Genomic DNA, 11449 nt, shown 5'->3' with positions numbered 1-11449 from the left:
CAGCTCTTTTGATTTTATGAACTACCACAGTATTCTTCCCTACATGAACCGGAAAATTCCCTTTTTTTGTTTTGCTTTATTTGTTTCCTTTTTCCCTTTTGTTCAATCCAGTTTTCTTTGGGTTGCTGTCACATTTAATCAAAGGGTCTTCAGAAATCCTACACCAAGGAAATTCGGACATCTTTAGGAGATACTAATTTTCAATAGGAGAAGGATATAATGAGATGTGCATTTTAGAGTGATGATTTTGAAATAAATTTTTTTACTTTTTTGAGGTATCATTTATTTATTCTTAAGGACATAGAGAGAGGCAGAGACACAGGCAGAGGGAAAAGCAGGCTCTCCATGGGGAACCCGATGTGGGACTCGATCCCTAGGACCCCAGGATCACTACCTGAGCCAAAGACAGACACTCAACCACTGAGCCACCCAGTTGCTCCTTGAAATAAATTTAGAAGATGAATTGATGTGGGGAGGGGAAGGAGAGAGGCATAGGGCTGGGGATGGGAAGACAAATTGGAAGGCCATTACAGTAATTCTGGCAGTGTATAGTTAGTGCCTGAAGCAGAAAAGGGGGCAGTGGAAAGATTAAACATACACAAGGTGAAAGATTAATGAGACTTTGTGAAATCCGAATTTGTGAAATCCAAAATCATTAATTAGGCTTTTAACACACTTATTTTGGGATCTAATATTTAAAAACTTTAAAATTATCTCTAGTGGTGATGATACCGTAATCTTCTCAGTGATTAAGAACTCTGAAATCTTTTTTTAAAAAAAGATTTTTATTTATTCATTTGAGAGAGAGAGAGCACGGGGGTTGGGGGTGGGGGGAGGCAGAGAGAAAGAGAGAAGCACACTCCCCACTGAGCCGGGAGCCCCTGGAACTCAATGCCAGGACCAGGAGATCACAACCTGAGCCAAAGGCAGATGCTTAACCATCTGAGCTACCCAGGTGCTTCAAGAACTCTGAAATCTTCATCTGGCCTGGTCTGAAGACTGTCAACTGAGGCTTGAGCACAATGAAAAGCCATTGAAGGGTCTTGTTGTGGTGGGTTGTGGGTGGTGGTGGTATTCCTTTTGTATTTCTAAAAGATCATTTTGGCTGCTGTGTAGAGAGTGAGTAGAATGAAGGCAAAAATAGAAACAAACCATTCTGCAATATTTATGGAACACCTACTATGTGTCAGGTACTGTTCTAAATTTTAGAATAGTTAACAACAGACAAAATAAATTTACTGCCCCCATGGAACTTCCATTTTAGTGGTTGAGTGAAAAAATAAGCAAATAAATATACATATATGTCACATGTCAACATGGGTAGAAAGAAAAGTAAAGCTACATAAGGGGACGTGGAGGGTGGGGGTTTAAGGGAGTAGGTTGGTACTTTATAGAAGATTGTGTCAGGAAAGTCTCCCTCATTTGAGCAAATGGAGGAAATTAAGGAATAAGCAATCGTGCTATTTGGAGAAGAGTATTCCAAACAAAGCAAACAGCAAGCTCAAGGTGGGAGCACATCTGGTGTGTTTCAAGAATTACACTGTGACCAATAGTGCTGGATAAAAAATGAGCAAGAGGGCAAGTGGTAGGTGATAGGTAAGGAAGGTGGTAGGCTCAGATCACGTAAGGCCTCAAAGGCCATTGTAAAGATTTGTCTTTTTTTTTTTTAAAGATTTATTTATTCATGAGAGACACAGAGAGAGGGGCAGAGACATAGGCAGAGGGAGAAGCAGGTTCTTTGCAGGAGCCCAATGCGGGACTCGATCCCGGGACCACAGGATCATGCCCTGAGCCAAAGGCAGACACTCAACCGCTGAGCCACCCAGGTATCCTGTAAAGATTTGCCTTTAACTTTGTGCTAGACAAGAAGCCGTTGGATGGTTTTGAAGAGGCTTGACTTGACTTAGATTAGAAAAGAATCACTCAAGCTACTGTGTGAAGAATAGACTTATGGTGGGGGGCAAGATTGGAGGCAGGAGACCTGTTAGGAGGCCACTCGCATTAATATAGATTGAGATTTCATGACATTTTGGGCCACATAAATTCTTGTTGTGGGGGCTGTCCCCTGCACTACAGGATATTTACCAGGACTCCTGGCCTCTGACCACTAGGTGCCAGTAGCACCCTTTCCCCTAGTTGTGACAACCAAAAGTGTCTCCAGACACTGTCAAAGTCCCCTGGGGGGCAGGTGCACAAAACTCTCCTGCGTGAGGACCACCGATGTAGGTGAGAGGTGGTGTTGGCCAGGACCAGAGTGGTAAATGTGGGGGTGGGGAGAAGTGGTGAGATTCTGGGTGTATTTTGAAGGTGAAACACACAGGATTTGTAGATACATTAAGTGTGGAGTATGTGGAAAAGATGAGTTGGGATGATTTTATGATTTTTTGGCCTGAGGCACTGGAACGATGAAGTTGCCATTTGCTAAAATGGGAAAGACTCTGAGAGAATCAAGTTTGATGGGAAACAGGTGTTTGGTTTTGGAGACGTTACATTTGAGATGGTGGTTGTATCCACATTGAAATGTCAGGCAGGCAACTGAATACATGAGTTCAGAGTTGAGGGATGAGGTCCAGGCTGGAGACATAAATATGAACATCATTAGGATTTAGGTGATATTTCAGGCCCTGAGAAAGAGTGGACTTAGCTATGCAGTGAGTGTGGTTAGAGGTGTGTTCAACAGCATCTAAGGCAGCTTCGTGATACCTGTCCCCTTGTGTTTATCCTTTGAGTGTGGACGAGAGTTTGGATGGGACCTGGGACTTGCTTGTAGAATTTGGCAAGGTAAGGGGATGTCATTATTATGATCACAAGTTATTAAATAAGACTGTTTTTACTGATTGGACTGAGAGGCTTTCCTGCTGGCCCTGAAGAAGCAAAGAGCCATGTTTTGAACCACCTGTGGAGGCAGTCATACAACAGAGGACTGCAGGTAGCCTTTGGGAGCTGAGGATAGTCTCTAGTTAACAGCTAGAAGACTCTCCTCCTGACCTCCCATCAAACTATACAGGTGTAAGGAAATGAGTTCTGCCAACAACCTGAGTGGGTTTGGAAGCAGATTCTTCCCTGGTGGAGCCTGCAGGTGAGAATACAGATGACACCTTCTCTTGTCCTTTGAGTGAGACCCCAAGTGGAGGACCCCATTAAGCTGTGCCTGGCCTCCTGACAGACAGAAATGGTAAGATAATAAACTAAGTTGTTTAAAGCTACTAAAATTGCTATTATTTGTTATAAAGTAACTGTTAAAAACAAGACAACAGGCACAAAATGGAGTTGCTTATGCTAAGCCCCATGTCACTGAACCGAGACTTACTTATGATTTCAGCTCTCCCAGAAATGGAATCTGAAACCAGTCAATCAGTCATCACCTGATCAGCACTCCTTAGGTCTTCTACCTGATGGACCCCCACCACCCCCTGAAGGAAAGTCACCTTGCAATAACCAACCTGCTTTTTTTATTATTATTATTATTAATGTGACTTGTTTGCTCCTTCCTCCTTCTGCCTATAAAAGTCTTTTATTTTGTACAACTCCTCAGAGGTCCTTTCAGTCTGTTAGATCAGGTGCTGCCCATTTCATCAATCACTGAATAAAGCCAAGAGGTTTTTAAAAATTTGCTCAGTTGAATTTTGTTTTTAACACAACAGAAAATTCAGCCTGAAGTTCTGAGTCCGGGAGCACACTGATGTTTAAAGGTCAGGAAGTTCAAGAGAACCCAGCAGAGAAAGGAGCAATCAGTGACAAATGTGGAAAAGGAAGAGAGAGCCAAAATCTCGATGAGTAAAATAGAACACTTTAAGAGAAGTGAAGGGACTTCTGTGTCATTTGGAACTGATGGATTGAGTCGTTTGAGATCTGAGAATTAGTCATTAGATTTGGCAATGTGGTAGTGATTAGTGATCTTCAGCGATTTTGTAAAATATCTACATAGGTGTAGTCGTGAGACCAAAGTCTATTTGCAGTATCTGAAATGCAAAAAAATTTCAAGGTCTGAGTTCAAATGGGAGCAGTGGATATGAAGAGCAGTGATCAAGTCTGACTTCTGTTTTAGAGGTAAAATCAGTTGGCTTTGCTGATGGATTAAATATGAGATAAGGAAAGAAAGAACCCATCCCAGGGACTGAGGCTTTAGGTGGTAGGTGGGGATGCCATTTATTAAGACGGGGAGACTGGGACAGGAGCAGGTTGAGGAGGGAGCAGGTTAGAAATCATGGTGAAAATAAGACTCCTGTTACATATTCCTGGAGAAATGCTGCAGGCAGTCGGGCACAGGAGTCTCAGCTCCAATGTCAGGTGAGGATTAAAGATGCTAACTTCAGAGCCTTCAGCTTATACGAAGTACTTAAATCAATGATGCCAGATGGAATCATCTAGAGCAGTGGTTCTCAAACTGGGGCTGGGAGGCAAGGAGCTTTGCTCCCAGGGCAGATTGAACAATATCCAGACACGTTTTTGGTGGTCACAACTGGGTCAGGGGTGGCTACTGGCCACTCTGGTGGCATCTGGTGGCTAGAGACCAGAGATGCTTATAAACATCCTGCAGTGCGCAGGACAGGCCCCATAGCTGAGAATAATCCAGACAAAGTGTCAATAGTGCCAAGTTGTGAAACCCTGATGGAGAGAGAACAAAAAACCCACAATCAAGCTCCTTAAGGTGCAGAGATGAGTCAGAGAAGCAAGCTGAGGGTATAGGTCCAGAATGGTAGGAAGAGAAACCACGTGACTAAGAGTGCAGTAGAGAAGAAATGCCAAGTGTATGTCCATGTTTTCTAATACTATGAGGGTATGATGCACAAACCCCCTACAAGAATTCATGCACCTTGCACATTTGTAAGTTGACATCTGAAATTTTTAATCATAAATGTTTCATTGCAGTTTATGTATATTTTATTAACTAGACATTGAAAATATTAAACATTAAAAAAATGAAACAGGAAAGGATTGACTTCATTGGAATACAATTTTCCTGCTACAATTTGATTTTTTAAAGGAAGAACAACCTAGTTTTCTATTATTTTACTTACCAAACTACACTGGAATGAAACGACATCATTAAAATGCTTACTTGTTTTTTTCCTTATTATGTTTCTAAAAAAATATAATTTAACTTAAATATAGAGGAATCAGTGTCACTAACCCAAACTGGTTGTTTTTCTGATTTTAGAGCTTCAACATCAACCCAAATACCCTCTTTCCAATGCTAACCTTCAACCTTAATAAGGAGAAGAAGCCCTAGTGGTGGAGCCCCAAGATTACCCACTGAAGGATGTTACTTGAAACAAAACCAATAATTTCAAGTTTGGTATCTGCCCAAGTCATATGCTAATAAGATTTGGGAGGAAGTGAGAAGAGTATCATGAAATCAGACCCATTCTTGGGCATATCATTTATACTACAGAGTATAGATGGTGTTTGGATCTGAAAATGGATTTCCTTAAAATGATCTGCACATGTGGATTCTTTGAAGATTTTTCAGGTATCCTTGGGGACATGGTACCCTAATAGTGTACCCACAGGTATAGACAAATATTTTATAAGTAATGCTAGGAATGAGATGGGGAAAGAAATATAGAGGTGGCTATAGGAAGATGTAAAGTCAAAGGAAGTCTGTTTTATCTTGAGACAAAGGTCATTTATATGCTGATTGGAAGGATCCATTGGAAAGGAGACCTTGATGTTAACCCTGGGAGTGGAATCCTGACAAAGGCTGGAGGGAATAAATCCCAAACATGGGAGGGAGGCCCCACTGGGTGAATTATAGCCAGTGGGCACATGCTCCCCTGGAATAGTCTCTCTCTGCTCTTCTCAATAAACCTGCTCTGTCTTCAGCTCACATTTTTCTTTTCTCTGTTTCTTGTACATTTCTCCAATTACCATATAAAGTCCAGGATGCCAGGGACTTTTCCGTGTTGTTCACCACAAGTTTACAAACACTCAGGGCAATGTGTAGCACATAGTAGGTACTTACTAAATATTTGTTGAGTGAATGTTTAAAAACAAATAAAAATGGATACAAATGCAGGTATAAATGTGATTTAAAGGTGGTAAGAAAAGGGAATTCCTGCATAAAGTGGCTTTTATTCCCCACTCCCCACCCCCTCTCCAAAGTGTGACACTAGGGCATGAGCTGAGAGTGAAAGGACATTGTTCAGAAAAGGAGAGGCTGGGGGTTGCTGAGGCAAGTCTTGAAGGTGTGAAATTAGTCATCATTAGAGGCAAAGCAAACCCACTGGAGAGACAAGGGAGTTTGAAGTCAGTGTTGAGTATCCATGGAGGTTTGTGGGCAAGGGTTTTAAAGTACAACAGGTAGGCTCAGTCATATGATTGATTCCTGGGTTTCTGGTATATGCAGCTGGCATTGGTAGAGCCATTTTTAAAGAAGCAAAATGAAGGAGGATAAGCAAGCCTTCCAGAAAAGATAATAAATCAAGTTTTGAGCATTCTGAGTTTTGAGGCTCAGGTGAAATGAGGGTATAGGTGTCTAGGACATCAGAGTGAAATAGCACAAGTAAGTGGTCGGTTACATGAGTCTGGTGGGGAGGAAAGAAACAGATGGTGGTGATACAATGGGAGAAGTGTTCTATCGTAAATGGGAACTGAAGCCAAGGGCACAGTTGATATCACTACAGGAGAGGGTAGCATGGAAGAGAAAGGTTGGTTAACTGAACCCTGAGAAACACTGACGGGAAGTGTAACGTACACTTGTCAGGTATGACAATGTCTACACAGATTATTGGGGCTCCTCAGGGCCAGATCCTGGAGTTTGAGCTTCATTCATTCTCCCCACTGGCATAGTGCTGGCCACGCAAAAGGTAATTCTAAAATTCACTGATTTGATTTCTCTGCCCTTTTCATTTACCAGAATCCTTTCATAGGATGCAAACCACCCTGAGATGTAACCACCACTTCAAGCGAGAATCTCAAATGCAGACATGTATACAATCAATAATACTTAAATGAATTTGCTTTGACAGAAGCAAATAGATATGCAAATAGAATGCAAATGGATTCTGAAATGGCTTCTACCAAAGGAAAGAGGGGGTCAACTGTCCTTTCAGTGGACAAAATTCATTTGCATGTCCATAAGCAAGATTATTTGCATCCATATCAATCATGTACGATCTATAGAATTTCAAAGTAGCTCAAAGACTAGAAAGGCACAGAATATCCCATAGGATCGGTTAGCCCAGAAGGGTATGTGAGACACCTGTCTTCCCTTTGTTTTGTTTTGTTTTGTTTTTTATTTATTTTTTATTTATTTTTTATTGGTGTTCAATTTACTAACATACAGAATAACCCCCAGTGCCCGTCACCCAATCACTCCCACCCCCCGCCCTCCTCCCCTTCTACCACCCCTAGTTCGTTTCCCAGAGTTAGCAGTCTTTACGTTCTGTCTCCCTTTCTGATATTTCCCACACATTTCTTCTCCCTTCCCTTATATTCCCTTTCACTATTATTTATATTCCCCACATGAATGAGAACATATAATGTTTGTCCTTCTCCGACTGACTTACTTCACTCAGCCTGTTTTCCCTTTGAAGACACTATGATCTTTTAGGTTCATTTCAAAGTCTTTCATGATTTGCCCTGTAATACTTAAGAAAAGGTTATCCCATTCCTATTAGTTTGAAAAAAACCTGGTAAAATGTCAGTCTGTTGTAAAATACACATGGAAGAATGTTCTGGCACTATCATACCTGATTTGGGGTACTAATTGATTAGAGAGATGAAGCAGAATTTGGGAGGCCCTCGGATTAATCTGTTTTCTAGTTGGAATGAAAAAATTTTTAAAGATTTTATTTATTTATTTATTCATGAGAGACACAGGCAGAGAGAGAAGCAGGCTCCCTGTGGGGAGCCGGATGCTGGACTCCATCCTGGGACTCCAGGACCACGCCCTGGGCAGAAGGCAGATGCTCCACCACTGAGCGAGCCAGGCATCCCAAAGGTTTTATTTATTTATTTATTTATTTATTTATTTATTTATTCATGAGACACACAGAGAGAGGCAGAGACATAGGCAGACGGAGAAGCAGGCTCCCTGTGGGGGAGCCTGATGCGGGACTCGATCCCAGGACCCTGGGATCATGCCCTGAGCCAAAGGCAGATGCTCAACCACTGAGCCACCCAGGTGCCCCAGAATGGGAAACATTTAAGAATCAAACCAAATGACCTCAAATCCACTCTGGAATGAAACAAGGTATAGCTAAAATACAGAAGATGTTGAAATGGCCCTGTTGGCTCATTGTGAGCTTTCCCAGTCACATGGAGGCCTCCCCCCTGGTGCTTGTCTCCATGCTCCGCCCACCCTGCACCTGCTTTCCTGGCAATGAAGACCACCAGACTATATGCTCAGCCTTTAGTTCAAAATGGAAACCCTCTGTTCCCACAGTAGTGAACAAGGACGACTCTGGTTGCTGGTGGAAGAGTTGGCTGCTTTAGTCCAACAGTTCAGGAGAGGCTCAGAAGAACATAAGGATGATATTGGAGAAAATGCCCGTACAAATTTCCCGAGCACAATATTTCTCTTTGCAATTTTTGAGTGTTCTGTAGCAAACCTGCCAAAAATGTGAAAACTATAAATAGAGAAGAGTGGGAAGGAGAAATGAGGACCTGTCACAGTGCCAGTGAAAAGAGGGAACTGAGAATTTTCCAGAGAAAGTCAAAGGGGGTTAATATTTACTTAGACAGGAAGTAGTGGGCATAAGCTTTAGGGTGAAATGAAGGCAAGAAAGACAAATTAGGGAATATAGAAAGAGACTTGAAGATAAAACATGTCAACTTAAAGTTTCATCCCTCTTAAGGAAAGTACAGATAGATCAGAGAAGAGAGGAGAAATTAGGGTATACTGACCACCAGTTGTCTGGCATTGATAAGAAGCTTCATATCTACCTTCAAATGGAATCTTCCAGCTCCTGTTTCCTGGATTCCAGCTCCTATTTCCTATGAAATAGGTGTTATCACCAAAGACGATAGTCAAACATTTAACACTAGACAAATATTTAACAGCGAGACAAGTAACCAATCTAAAGGTGGCCAGAGGACCCCTGCTCAGCCATGTGTTACCTTTCTAATGTCTGGATCCTGAAGCCCTGCTAGGGATCTTGGAAGGGGTCAGGGCAGCAGGGGGGACACATAGCAGGCTCTGGCCAGAGTATAGCCCCTAACTTTGTGTGGCTGAAATGGTGTGTACCAACTGAATATCAGAGTGGAAATTGGGGACAGTGTCTTCTAGGCAGGTTTCACTTTACTGTCTTTCCTTTGTCCTCTCCAGGGTGTTCTTTTTTTTGGGGGGGGGGTACAGTATACTTTATTGATGGTACATGACAAGGTAGGGCTCCCCAAGCCCCTCCCCTTCCTCGGGGTCTGGGATGTAAATTGGAGGTCAGGAAATTCTCAGTGTGTTGGGGGATTAAGTTGGGGCAGGGACTCCCCAGCAGCTGAGGGCCTCTCTCCCTCTTGTTCTTGCTGGGGCTGGTGGTCCAGGAGGCTCTTACTCCTTGGAGGCCATGTGGACCATGAGATCCACCACCCGGTTGCTGTAGCCGAATTCATTGTCATACCAGGAAATGAGCTTGACGAAGTGGTCATTGAGGGCAATGCCAGCCCTGGCATCGAAGGTGGAAGAGTGGGTGTCACTATTGAAGTCACAGGAGACAACCTGGTCCTCAGTGTTGCCCAGGATGCCCTTGAGGGCGCCCTCCGATGCCTGCTTCACTACCTTCTTGATGTCGTCATATTTGGCAGCTTTCTCCAGACGGCAGGTCAGATCCACAACTGACACGTTGGGGGTGGGGACATGGAAGGCCATGCCAGTGAGCTTCCCGTTCAGCACAGGGATGACCTTGCCCACAGCCTTGGCGGCTCCAGTGGAAGCAGGGATGATGTTCTGGGCAGCCCTTCAGCCGTCACACCACAGCTTCCCAGAGGGGCCGTCCACGGTCTTCTGGGTGGCAGTGATGGCATAGCTCATGAGGCCCTCCACGATGCCGAAGTGGTCAAGGATGACTTTGGCTAGAGGAGCCAAGCAGTTGGTGGTGCAGGAGGCATTGCTGACAATCTTGAGGGAGTTGTCATACTTCTCGTGGTTCACGCCCATCACAAACATGAGGGCATCAGCAGAAGGAGCAGAGATGATGACCCTCTTGGCCCCGCCCTTCAAGTGAGCCCCAGCCTTCTCCATGGTGGTGAAGACCCCAGTGGACTCCACAACATACTCAGCACCAGCATCACCCCATTTGATGTTGGTGGGATCTCGCTCCTGGAAGATGGAGATGGGCTTCCTGTTGATGACAAGTTTCCCGTTCTCAGCCTTGACCATGACTGTGGAATTTGCCGTGGGTAGAGTCATACTGGAACATGTACACCATGTAGTTGAGATCAATGAAGGGGTCATTGATGGCGACAATATCCACTTTGCCAGAGTTAAAAGCAGCCCTGGTGACCAGGCACCCAATACGGCCAAATCCGTTGACTCCAACCTTCGCCATCGTGTCTCGGGGACGCGGCTGGCCCTGCACCAGAAGATGTGGCTGTCTGTCGGACGGGGAGGAGCAGAGTGCCTCTCCAGGATGTTCTATTAGCATATGGGATCTTTCCTGTTGCTCCTGGCTTTGGTTAAGGGCACCATTGCCGGAGCCTGGGGCTCGAGGCAGCAGCCCACTGTAGGGGGTCTTGGTTGTTCCCTACGGACTCTTAGAAGAGCAGGCAGCAGGAATCTTCATTCTTCATTGGCCCCTAATCCCTCAACATCCCCAAGATTAGCACACCAGGCTGCACAAGTTTAGGCTCATGTCTTTACGAAAGGCCTAGCAATAATTTCAGAAGGGAATTACGATGAAGGTAAGAAACAGTTCAACTCCAGACTTCGAGGGCAGGCAGGGCTTCCCACACAGCTTTGCTTGGTCTGCCCAGCATCCTCGCCTCCTCTCCTGGTGCTTTGGATGAGTGTGGGCTTTGCAGTTTGCGCTGCCTGGGTTTGCACTTGTCACTTATTAACTGCGTGGCCTTGGGCTAAAAGTCATGCCTCTCAGAGCCAGTCTGAGGGTTTATTGATTTTGTTAGGTGGCTTTGTGGGTTTGAAAGGAAATCTCTTTTCTTCTTCATCTTTTCTCCTTCTCTTCCTTATACTCCTTCTTCTTCCCCTCCTCCTCTTCCTCTTCTCCTTCTTCTTTGATGTGTAAACCAAGGTATTTGGGGAGCAGAGAATGATGTGGTGTTTGGGATTTTTTACTTTGAAATGTATTCCAGATGTTCCCCCCCTAAACCATATAGGGTGGCGCTGCAGGGGGCATGGTAGGAGGAGGGCACATGAAACAGAGGATTGGTGAAGCAGAGTGATGAGTACATACATGGAAGAGCAGGGATCCTTACATACTCTCGTGTATGTTTGAAAAAATTCCATAATAAGAGCAAACAAAGACCAAATAATGAGGCTTTCAATCCTATACCC

The 11449-nt window shown here is 44.0% G+C and overlaps 1 pseudogene; it reads right to left on the bottom strand.

The window, feature by feature from the left end:
- Positions 1-7998: 7998 nt before the first annotated feature.
- On the bottom strand, positions 7999-11055 carry LOC144311781 (glyceraldehyde-3-phosphate dehydrogenase pseudogene; annotated as a pseudogene).
- Between the last annotated feature and the right edge of the window lie 394 nt (positions 11056-11449).

The sequence above is a fragment of the Canis aureus genome, chromosome 4 (assembly GCF_053574225.1).
Source record: "Canis aureus isolate CA01 chromosome 4, VMU_Caureus_v.1.0, whole genome shotgun sequence".
Classification (NCBI taxonomy): Eukaryota; Metazoa; Chordata; class Mammalia; order Carnivora; family Canidae; genus Canis; species Canis aureus.
Note: the sequence above shows the minus strand (reverse complement) of the source record. Positions and strands in the feature narration are given on the sequence as shown.